General features: G+C 40.8%; 1 long non-coding RNA gene across 1 annotated transcript; it reads right to left on the reverse strand.

Moving 5' to 3' along the window:
- Positions 1 to 218: 218 nt before the first annotated feature.
- LOC133132291 (uncharacterized) lies at positions 219 to 1,443 on the reverse strand. The gene is made up of 3 exons (XR_009709109.1): positions 1,286 to 1,443; positions 397 to 524; positions 219 to 308 (listed from the first exon to the last, which is right to left on the reverse strand). It is a non-coding gene; the product is annotated as an uncharacterized LOC133132291 (long non-coding RNA).
- Positions 1,444 to 12,243: the final 10,800 nt, after the last annotated feature.

The following is a 12,243-nucleotide window of genomic DNA, read 5'->3' on the forward strand; positions in this document are numbered from 1 at the left end:
TAATGGAATATATAACCACAAACTATTTTACACTGTACACACTTTTTGCCTGAACTCAGTGCTTTAGTTCTCAGATTGATATAAACATGATGTGAATCCTCATTTGGAGTAAAACCCAATCGTATTTAGTTTTATATCTCTCAAAGCATGGCACAGATATCTTGACAATTTAATTAAGGAAATACATTGCACAAATACATTTGATTTGAAAATCCTTACCATTTCAACGTAAGGCCTCATATCACAGAAACTCATGTTGGTGTTATCGATGATGATTGGATTTTTGTTATCGTCAATGGCGTCCCACGCTGTGGAACAATTCAATTGTGAGGGGAGAAAAGTCTTCATATCTTCAAGTCTTCATATATAATTTTCACATATAAATTAATAAAATACCTCTGTCCTGATTCCACGCATGTGCTTCTCCCAGCTGGCTGTAGTCAAAGTTATATTTACGGTTCTTAATGAAAAAATCATCCGTGCTCAATATTACTCCTGTATAACCATATAGCGCATGGATTTCCCTGCAATAACAACAAACATTCTGTTAAATTATATTCCATTATAATTGCAGCCATGGCCAGTGGCTGGAATAAACAACGCGATGTACCAAGAGCAGCTACAGCCCTCTAACGCTCCTGTCAATCAATGGAAAAGCAGTCAGGCAGCTTTTAATCCACTTCGCTCACAAATTAATCAGAGAGGTGGTCTCTCAGTCTCACATCGGAAAACTTCATTTTATTACCCTGCTTACTATCCTGTGCTTTAACTTCTTACATCTACATGCTTATATCCATTTCCATCTCATTTTTTTAAGTTATTTTATTTTAGTGCTAATAGCCAAAATACTAAATTGTCAAAGCTTGTTTTCTCTGTGAAATGCAGGATAATTTATTTAATTTCAATCAAGTGCACATTTCATTGATTTAAAATAATGGGCTACAATGTTTCATATAGGTACAATTAAATGCTCTTCGATTATGAAGAGTACGGCGAAGTCCGGTGTTTCGTTTTCCAAGTAAACGGTCTTTGGCTTCAGCCAGTTTCATTTAGTCTTTGAATTAAAATCTCTGATAAATATGCTTTACACTTTAACTTCTGGTCATCTATCTACCTATTCATTTATACCGTTAAATGCAAAAGTAGGACAGAGACATAATTATTGTAATTTAAACCGCACATTTGTAATAAAACAATGAATAAGAGTGCAGACTCGCAGCCAAAATAAAATATCACTGCCCAAACACTTTTGCCCTGTCCCACCTAAAGATGACTAAAAGCTTACCGTGCTAATTGACTCTTTTTTGATCCGGGCAGGCCCCTCAAGATGAAAAGGTCCGGCCAGTCTCCAAATCCAAGGTACATTTTACTTTTCTTCTGCCGTTGGTTCATGTCTGATTTAGACAGGATAGCCGAAACTTTCTCTTCTGTGCGCGCTCTCAAATCGCCTCTCCTCCTGTGTAACTTCCCTCCTACGCGAGGTGGGCGTTACCAGATCTGGGCACTCTAAAAAGTCCACCGGCAACATTTAGCACCAAAAATAAGGCTAAAAAAAGCGCGATAATAATATGTCATTGAGGGCATCACATTTCGGTAATTTCAGACAACAATGCCAGTGGAGTGCCACCCAGGCACGTAGGGTGGCATTATTTTTATTTTATTTTATTATTTTTTTTTTCTTTAATTGGGGGAGGATAGTTGAAGGGGGTAGCTGTCTATATTGGCTGAGAAATTAAGAGAAAGCCTTACCTACAGTGGGCTCAAAAATTATTGGCACCCCTGACAGAAAATGAACAAACAACACTCAAAATAATTCTTAACAATATATTTATAGACAAACTCGAAAAACCAACATGTGATAAATACTGTGCTATATTAATGTTTCAATGGAACCAACACAAATCATTTACTGATTTAATTGAAAATCTATTTCCTCCAAATCAATGTTTCACAATTATTGGCACCCTTAAAGATTATTGTAAATAACACCTAGCAAAATTAAACCAGGTATTAACTTCCACTTATTTAAGTTTATCTATGTGTTAAGGAACTGTATTGAGTGATTACATCACTTCCTGTTTCACTAGGGTATAAAAATGAGGTAACACACATGCAATATCCTGTTGTCATCCAACACCATGAAGAAAACAAAAGAATTGGCAGTTCAAAATAGGCAGATGGTCGTAGACCTTCATAAACGTGGTAATGGCTACAAGAAAATTCACAAACGATTGAATATACCACTGAGCACTGTCAGAGCAATTATAAAAAAGATATGGAACTGTTGAAAATCTCATGGGTAGAGGACGCAACTGCATCTTGCCGCCCAGGATACTGAGGAGAATGGTGAGAGAAGCAACAAAATCCCCAAGGATCACAGTGAAATAATTGCAGGCCTTGGTGGCATCTTGGGGTCACCAGGTTTCAAAAAGCACCATCACACTCCATAACCACAGCCTCATTGGAAGGGTTGCCAGAAGAAAGCCTTTTCTGACCACAAGACACAGAAGAAAGCGCTTGGAGTTTGCCAAACGTCATTTACATTATGACTGGAACAAGGTTCTCTGGTCAGATGAGACCAAAATTGAACGTTTTGGTCAGATACAGCATCGGTATGTTTGGCGTAGGAACAGAGATGCATACAAGGAGAAGCACCTGATACCCACAGTGAAATATTGTGGTGGGTCAGTCATGTTTTGGGGCTGTTTTAATTCCAGAGGTCCAGGGGCACTGGTTAGGATTGATGGCATAATGAATTCCAGCAAGTAGCAGGCAATTTTGGCTGAAAATCTGGTTCCCTCTGCCAGAAGTCTGGGACTTGGTCGTAGGTGGACTTTCCAACAAGACAATGACCCAAAACACACCTCAAGATCCACACAGAAATGGTTCCGTGACAACAAAATCAACGGTCTGCAATGGCCATCTCAGTCACCAGACCTCAATCCAATCGAAAACTTGAGTTGAAGAGGTCAGTTGATAAGCACAGACCGAAGAACGTGAAGGATCTTGAAAGGATATGCAAAGAGGAATGGTCCAAAATCCCTCCAAATGTGTTCCTTAATCGTGTCAAAAATTACAGGAAGAGACTCCATGCTGTTATCCTTGCCAGAGGTGGTTGCAAGTACTAGGTGAAGGGTGCCAATAATTCTGAAACCTTCATTTTGTTGAAATTTATTTATTATTAAATGATTGTTATGATTTTGGTTGTTTCCATTGAAACATTAATAAAGTACAGTATTTGGCACATGTTGGTGTATTACCTTTCTCTATAATTATATTATTCTTTTTTTTTAAGCCTTGTTTGTGCATTGCTGGTGAGGGGCGCCAATAATTCTTGAGCCCACTGTATGTGACTATATCTACAGCACAAACTGAACTACCCCGAGAGGCTATAGCCACATTTAACGGCCGAGCCCTGATAGAGGCAATGCAACATGGCTCAGGCAGTAAGAGCAGTCGTCTCATTGGCTCAGGCAGTAAGAGCAGTCGTCTCATTGGCTCAGGCAGTAAGAGCAGTCGTCTCATTGGCTCAGGCAGTAAGAGCAGTCGTCTGGCAGTTGGAGGGTTGCCGTTTCTATCCCCTGCCCGGGCTGTGTCGAAGTGTCCCTGAGCAAGACACCTTACCCCCGAATGCTCCTGACGAGCTGGTCGGCGCCTTGCATGGCAGCCAATCGCGGTTGGTGTGTGAGAGTGTGTATGACTGGGTGAAAGAAAAGCATCGATTGTACAGCGCTTTGGATAAAGGCGCTATGTAAATGCCAACCATTAACCATTCAATATAAAATAATGCAGCTGCTTCCCACAGGAAATGTGGCCGTCATGCAAAGATTTGTTACAGCATTTTGTGCCATATATAACTCGGGTCTTTTATTTGATGTTTTAAATCTCAAACACCATGATTAGCCTTGTGCATGCCATACATTATAATGGCAAAAACATATGGATGTGCTACTCTTTCAACTCTCTGATAATGCCATGAAATATTGAGATGTAACAGATTTGTTTTGTGCATTGCTCTTCTGGACCAGAACATTATTGCAATAAAGAAAACGAATTATTCACCAGCCCCGGAACTTACGGTTTATTCTGATGTCATCAGGTGAGGTACCTGAGCAGTAGTTGTTGTCTTCTGATGTCATCAGGTCAGGTACCTGGGAATTAGTCGCCTTCTGATGACGAACCGCTTGGGAAATGAGGGACAGTGGCCAAAAAGGGGGTTGTGTCAGGGGGAGAGCGAGGGTCCGGCCCAGGGTGGGTCGGTGGGGCGACCCTCAGCCGAGGAGTTGACTAAACTCAGAGACGTGATGGTGGAAGTGCACAATACTGGTGGACACGGGTGCGTCTATATCCGTCACAGACTGACCCCTTCCTCTCACCGATAAAACTATTGAAATCATGGGTCTCAATGGCCATAGCACAGCAACTTTGTCACATGCAGTACCCTTACAATTAACTCCTTGCACAGCACCATTGTGTGTTCAATTTTGGGTTGGGGAAAATGCCATTGGGACATCAATGGGAATGGACTTTAATGCTTTTAGTGCGGTCAGGGGGAGAGATAGCTCCTCTAACAGGGCTGACCGTAGCTGCAGCCTTGGAGATGAAAGACTGGAGTAGACTGGAAACAGAAAGGAGGGTGAGGGTGGCTGTGTTTTCAGTTTCCATAGGTGTGGGCCACGGACAAGCTAGACTGTGTCTAGCTAGACAAGCTAGACTGTGGGAGGGGAAAAGCCCTATATAATAATAACAACGACAATTCAAACTAAATTGAATAATAATTTTAAAAATTATTTTCCTTTGAATAAACTTTTTTCCTTTGAGTTATACTATACTTTTGACACTGTTTTGACATCATAAGGAGTCTCTTAACAATTGTATTCTGTTGACACATTTGAAAGTAATCTGTATAAAAATCACATTTTCTATTCTGTCTTCTAGTGTCTATTCTGACTACAGCCTGGTGAAGAAAACAAAGCTTATTTGACAGCCAAAGAAAACCTTGTTGGGTCGATTCGTATTTATTTGCAAAGAAATAACAGAAAGTGAGACAGCTTACTGGCTCTCAGATTTGAATCAGACATAGTAAGGCTTATATACAGTTTTCACTAGTTTCTCCCAAAAGGGGGGCTTTACTAAAACAAAACAGGGCTGCCCACTAACATTTATCAGTATTTTTTCTTCTGATTACACCTTGTTGACCTTGCTGCAAGACCGGAATGTGCCAGCTACTCCCTTCTAGGAGAAGCAGAGACATTAAGGTCAAGGGCTGTCTGTCTGCTGGGAGAGAGACAGAGAAAGACTCATAGTAAGCACTTATTTCAGAAAGTGGTCTAATAGTAATAAGGATTCAAAATAAAAGGTTCTTTTTAATCACGTGAGTGCCATTTTGTTAACACACATTGTCAATTTAGAATCAATTAAGAAAATGACCCTTACAGAACATACGGCAGGTAATAATTGTAAGCACATGACTTCATTGCTAGCTTTTAAGTATGCTTTTGTACCCACCAGATTTGTGACAGCCAATTACCATCTCTCTCTTCTGAATTGGTGGTTCTTTGGCATTCTGATGGATGACAAATGGATTTTGAATGCTTGCTACCTTCTTTTTTTACTCAAGTGAAACAGGAAGTGATGGAATGGTACAATATCGTTCCTTTAGACTGAGACAATAATTCTGACACCTATGATGACTTTATGGAAAATAATCCACACCTCATTATATAGCTATTATACACATTATACACTTTCTGCAGGAAAAATGCGAAATGTGTATCATTCTACCTAAGATGAGAATGGGAAAACTCCGCCCACACTCAGGGAGGATGGGCAAAGGGCCCCTGCATGTAGTCCTACCAACATTATGCCTCTGTACTCTCTCAGTGGTTGAAAAGATGAGCAATATGAGCTGAAGAATGACAGCCCAGGAGGCTCTGGAACACATCTTTGGTCAGGATGGTGGAGTAGAGGAGGAAGTGTCTGAAAGTGGAGATGATCTTGAGATCAATTCTGATCATGATGATGAATTTTCAGATGATGAGGGTAATGTCTCACACCCATCAACTCCAAGAGAGATGTTCATATCAAAAAATGGTCAAATAGAATGGTTCTCATCCCCGAACAGGCGTCAGGGAACAACATCAGATGCAAACATAATAAAGGCAGCACCAGGGCCCACTAGGATGGCAGTGACTCATGTCACAGACATAAAATCTGCTTTTGAGTTGGTCATTCCTGATTCAATCCAGAAAACTGTTCTTGAAATGACTCATTTAGGAGGGAGGCATGTTTTTGGGCAGGAGTGGAGAGAACTGGACAATAAGCACTTACATGCTTATTTGGGGCTTCTCATCCTGGCTGGGGTTTATAATCGACAGCCAGCCTGTGGGATGCAGAGACAGGCAGGGCCATATTCCGAGCCACCATGTCTGTGGAGACCTTTCATATTTCCTCAAGGGTCATCAGGTTTGTTAATCAGGAGAAAAGAGCTGGCAGACGGGAGAGGGATAAGCTGGCAGCTATTAGGACAGTGTGGGACACTACTCCACAACCCAGGTCCTAAGGTCACCGTGGACAAAAGCCTGGTGGCATTCAGAGGTCGCTGCCCCTTTAGGCAATACATGCCTTCAAAGGCATAACGATCTGGGCAGCTTGTGATGCAAACTCAAGCTATGCATTGAACATGCAGGTTTACACTGGTAAGCCTATTGGAGGAGCACCAAAAAGAAACCAGGGCATGTGGGTGGTTCTTGATATGATCCAGGGTCTCAGGGGCCACAACATTACCTGCAACAACTTTTCACATCCTACACCCTGGGTCAGGAGCTGCTGAAGTGGAAGCTCACATTGATAGGTACTGTTCGGAAAAATAAACCAGAACCTCCTGCTGAACTGCTGTCAATGAAGAACAGGGCTGCTCAGTCTTCAAAGTTTGCCTTTACAGATGCCATAGCCCTGGTCTCTTACTCTCCCTAAAGAGGGAAACATGTTGTGTTGATGAGCACGCTACACAAGGATGCCAAGATCAGCACCAGAGAGGACCAGAAACCTGAGATGATCCTGGACTACAATGCCACCAAGGGAGGGGTAGACAATCTTGACTCAAAGGTGACTTCCTTTATGGTATGAGAAAATGACAGTGAGACAAAGGTGACTGGGTCCTACAGCTGCAAACGCATGACAGCGCGCTGGCCTTCGCTCATTTTTTACAACATTGTGGATGTGTCAGCCTACAATGCGTTTGTCATCTGGACCGAGATCTTCCCACAAAGCTTCCAAGCTGTTCAAGAGACGGCTCTTCCTCGAGGAGCTTGGGAGAGCACTTGTAACACCCCACATTGAGAGAAGGCAGCACCTGCCAAGAAGCCAAGCCGCTGTAGTCATGGTGAGGAGGATCCAGGAGGAAGACGCACATACCCGACCTGTGCCCAAGGTAAGTGCGTGTGTGTGTGTGTGTGTGTGTGTGTGTGTGAGTCAGGTGATCAGGATGCAAAAAACTTCTATACTGTGTCCAGGACCTGGCCCTAGGCCCGCCTGATGAGAGATTGACGGGGGATGGGTTAGAAAGGAATGCATTGTTAACCCCTCGCACACGCCATCGAGGTGGTAGTAAGAATGCCCGTAAGAAGAAAAATATGTGGTTCAGAGAATGAGCAGCCATACTTGTCAGTAGAGGAGTCTGAAGTCGGGGGACTTAGATTTAGAGTACTAAGGAGCAAGGTTAAAGTTCTGACTGAGGCCATGCATAGAATGAGTTCCAGCATGACCTTGGAGGAGATTCAACATGCTGAGCGAGCAGTCAGGGAATACCCCAACCCTACAGGGGAGGAGCACAATGCCTGGCTAAAGCAAAAAGATGAGGAAAACAATGTCAATGATTGGGAGATCAAAGAGTATGAGGAGATGGAAAAATGTAGGAAAGATAAGGAAAACGGAAGGGATGTCAATACCGAAAGAAGATTAAGAGGCTTTAAGGGCCTTCCTGATTATAGCACAAATTATTTATCGGATAGATTCAAAGGACTAACAGTGGAGGAGTTAAGTGATTAATTACACTCAGCTATTAGCTGGATGTCCTTTGTAGATCCCTTAAGGCGCCACAAAAAAGGGCACCTGAAGAGTGTATTGAGATGGTGGCAGGCACTAACTTCTGGCTTGTATGAAATCAAAGTGTGGAGAAAGTCAAGGAGAGACTATGAAATTGAGACAGACACCAGTGATGAATAGGTTCCTTAAAAAAATACAAAAGAGCTAGTGTTTTTCCACTCGTTTACTGAGATGGTGGAAACTCCCAACCGGAGGGGTATATGAGATAAAGTATTGGGGAAACTTCCTTTATGGTATGAGAAAATGACAGTGAGACAAACAAAAGTGATGAATATGTTCATTAAAAAAGTTGCATAAGAGATAAATGTCTTAACACTCGGTATACTGGGGACATTTCTTATCAAGAGAAAGAAAAAGAAGCAAAAAAGCATCTTAGAATTTTGCTGTTGAAGATATCTACGAGCTGTTGAAGAGAGAGCAACGCAGGACAGCTGTAGTCAAGCTGGATCTGGATATGGAGAACAGAGTGATGTACGCGGTGCGCACTTAGCCCAAGAGTTGTGGCAACAGGACTGATGTCGAAAGAGCAACGCAGAACAACTATAATCAAGCTTGAGTGGTAATTATAATCTATATTACTTGTAGAAGTAGGAAAAATAGCACATAGAAGTTCAACGTTATAAGTTTCCTTTTATTTTTATGTCTTTTATTTTTCATTAAGATACTATATAAGGTAGAAAAAATGTAGAGAAGTTTTTAGAGTTTAGATGCACATAATATTCTAGGAATAGTTTCTTTTCTAGTCCAGAAGGGGGAGCTATAGGATAAGGCTAAGGCCAAAGAGGATGGGTATTTGAGGGGTGTACCTTGAATTTAACATCTGGTGGAAAGGTAAATTAGAAAGAGCTAAAGGGGTATATGAAACTTGTATGTGATTAGCAAACTGAAAGATGATGTTTAACCTGTCAGCTGTATAACTCTATTCTTTTGATTATAATAAAGTATATCTGACTATAATCATATGTGAGAAAGGTTCTTTTAGAGGAATACAATGAATACAGGAAATCATACACCAGATTTGCATCACACCCCTTCACTTCGAGACTGGGCTGGAAGTTCAGTAGAACTTACCAGGGCTCCAGGACGTTCGAAAGTACTTAAAGGAAAAGAGAGTTTGTCCCCGAGACACCTCCTCGTGGGGTACTGCTCGTGGGAATGTGAGGTCTGAGCTCGGCACGGGGTCCGTGGCTCACAACAACTGTTCAAACTAATACAGTAATCATCATCTTCATCTTTCTCGGTTGCTGCTGCGGGAAAAAAGAGGAAGAGGTGCCAAGTCTGTAAGCCCAGTGACAGCAAGACTAGCATCACATGCTTCAAGTGCAAAACATAAATTTGCAAAAAACATACTGCCACTCATGTGCCACTCATAGACACACACAAACACAAACAAAATGTTCTCTCCTTCTTGTTCAGGTTTCCTGTTGTAAACATTGTAAACATTGTTAAAAATTAAATGTAGTTTTAAGATGTATATTTGAATTTAAAGGGTCAGTTTGACGCCGAACAGAAGAGATGTGTTGTTTGAATTATACAACATGCCCCCATAACAGAAACTATTTAAAAAATGTTTTAAAAAATAAAAATGAAATAAGAATGTGTTGAAGCAAATGTGGTGAATGTCTCATTTTTGCCAGTGCACAGAAATAAAACTGTTTAAAAATTATATTTTCATCGAAAACGAATGAATTCTCATCAGTAAGCCATGATCTGTAAGAGGTGAAAAACTTGATTACACTAAATATTAATTAAATTGATATTAATTGAGCTAAAGATAATGTTTATGGAGAAAAATAAATTTTTAAACTACTTTCAGATGGTGAAACATGCAAAATAAAATAAAAGTTTGACCAGGGAACATTATTACCTAAAGTTCCCTCCCTGTTCCATAAAGTTGAACATAACAGGAGGGTTAAACGTTTAAACAGACCTCTTAGCACTGCAAGGTAATAATAAAGAATGATACGGAATGGCTCCAGACAAGTGCATGTTGTCCCCATGGATGGTGAGGAAGAGGGTGAGGAAGATGGTGAAGGAGGCCATGAAGTTGCATTACAATTTACAAGATTCAACATCATTGTGTACTGCTGTGTATGTAGATGAAATCCATTTATGTCCTGTGGAAAGTATCCGCATTAACCACAGGTGGCATAATGGTGGGTTCCTGGAAAAGGCAGGAAACCAGCAATCATGATTTCCTTCAGTGGAATGAAGGCAGAATGCTGATGCTTCACGCAAGTCAGAACAATGCAAACTGTAGCATTGTAGGCAGACAAGAGGAAAGGCCTTTTGGTACTGTTGGCACTGTTTGATATTTACTGTGTTACTTATTCACTTCCAATTTCTTCTGGGTCTGTTTTTGTGGTTTCCTATGTTTGTGTTTTTAAATGGTTTGATGTTCTGTGAAGCACTGATGTGGTTTTTGCTTGAAACATGCCCCATAAGTAGTTATATTGATGATGATGATGATGGTGATTATTATTATTATTATTATTATTATTATTATTATTATTATTATTATTATTATTATTATTATTATTATTATTATTATTATTGGCGGCACAGATGGTGCAGTAGGTAGCACTGCCACCTCAGAGAAAGGAGGTCCTGGGTTCGAATCCCGGTTGGCCGGGGCCTCTCTGTGTGGAGTTTGCATTTTCTCTGAATGGTGTGTGTGTGCCCCGCAATGGACTGGCGACCTGTCCAGGGTGTATTCCTGCCTTTCACCCAGTGTATGCTGGGATAGGCTCCGCGCCACCCCACGACCCTGTTCAGGATAAGCGGGTTCAGATAATGGATGGATTATGGTTATTATTACATATAATAGTTTAGCGTGATAGGAGAGTGATTTGTTGACCAACACCCCCCAGGCGCTCCACAGACGAGACGGCAACAGCAGATTCCTGTGAGCCACAATTTATTTACAGCGTCAAAGCGCACACAGCCAGAGCATCTCTCGGGCAGTCCAAGAGAAACTCTGTAAACCTTCCTAAACATTCACCTTCACTGACAACAGTAGGCTGAAACCTACAGAACACCCACAGAACATACCCGCCAATTTCATCACCTCCTACATCCACAATCCCGATAAAAAAACATGGAATTGCATGGAATCCGGATCAACCTTTTCCTGCAACCAATATTTCATCACAGTACACATTTCTTAACACCATTCGCTTTGGCTGTAGCCTCAACATTTGCTTTAACATTTGCACCAACATTTCATTTATTTCGTTAAAGAAAAAGCACTTCCGCTGGGGACAAGCTGGGAGAATGTCGACGAATCCTCTGTTTGCCATCTAATCTCTGCCATATAGTACTTGGTAAATGTTCTTAACGGGCGTGTACTTCTTCTTCATCCTGTACATTACCCATATTGGTATCCCACAATTGGCCCTCCTGGTAAGACAAAAACAGGAAGTTAAGGCATAAACCACACGTGGCTGTTTACTCATATCAAACTATACCATAGCAACAAGAACTCAAGTCTAAACCAAGAGATCCTTTGTATAGCGTCGAACTTGAATAGCGTTTAGGTCAGTGAGTGTACATTGAAGATAACGGCATTTAACAGCACTCAAATTAAGAAACAAATGTTTTCCAGCATGATCTTATTATGAACATTTTTATCATTCAAACATCACTTAATGCAAAAGCAGCACAATTCCATGTCACTGACTCGAAAACGTCATGAGCTTTATTTCCTTTGCTTCTTTGGGGCTGATTTCCTAGTGTTTGTAGTGAGTTAATAAGAATTTTGGATTGTTTTTATATAATTATAAAGACTTACTCGTGTAGCTCTTCAACACTGCACCGAAAGGTGTCTGGGGTCGTTTTAAACGTAATGTAGTATTTGTAACGTCCCTGAAAGAAAGAAAAAAAACATTGCCCGTGTCATTATAATTAATTATCCTTTTAAACGCAATCTCCAAATCCCAATTCTAGAAGATTGGTTGCATGACGTGATGGAATGCCAAGAATTTGTATCAATTCAGTACCAATAATGTCCCTAACTAACATGGTGCTGATGTAACTATTTAAATATATATATATATATATATATATATATATATATATATATATATATATATATTTGAAGGGTCCTACATAAGAGCTATGTAACTCCTTCATAAGGGC

This window comes from Conger conger, chromosome 7, assembly GCF_963514075.1.
Source record: "Conger conger chromosome 7, fConCon1.1, whole genome shotgun sequence".
Taxonomy (NCBI): Eukaryota; Metazoa; Chordata; class Actinopteri; order Anguilliformes; family Congridae; genus Conger; species Conger conger.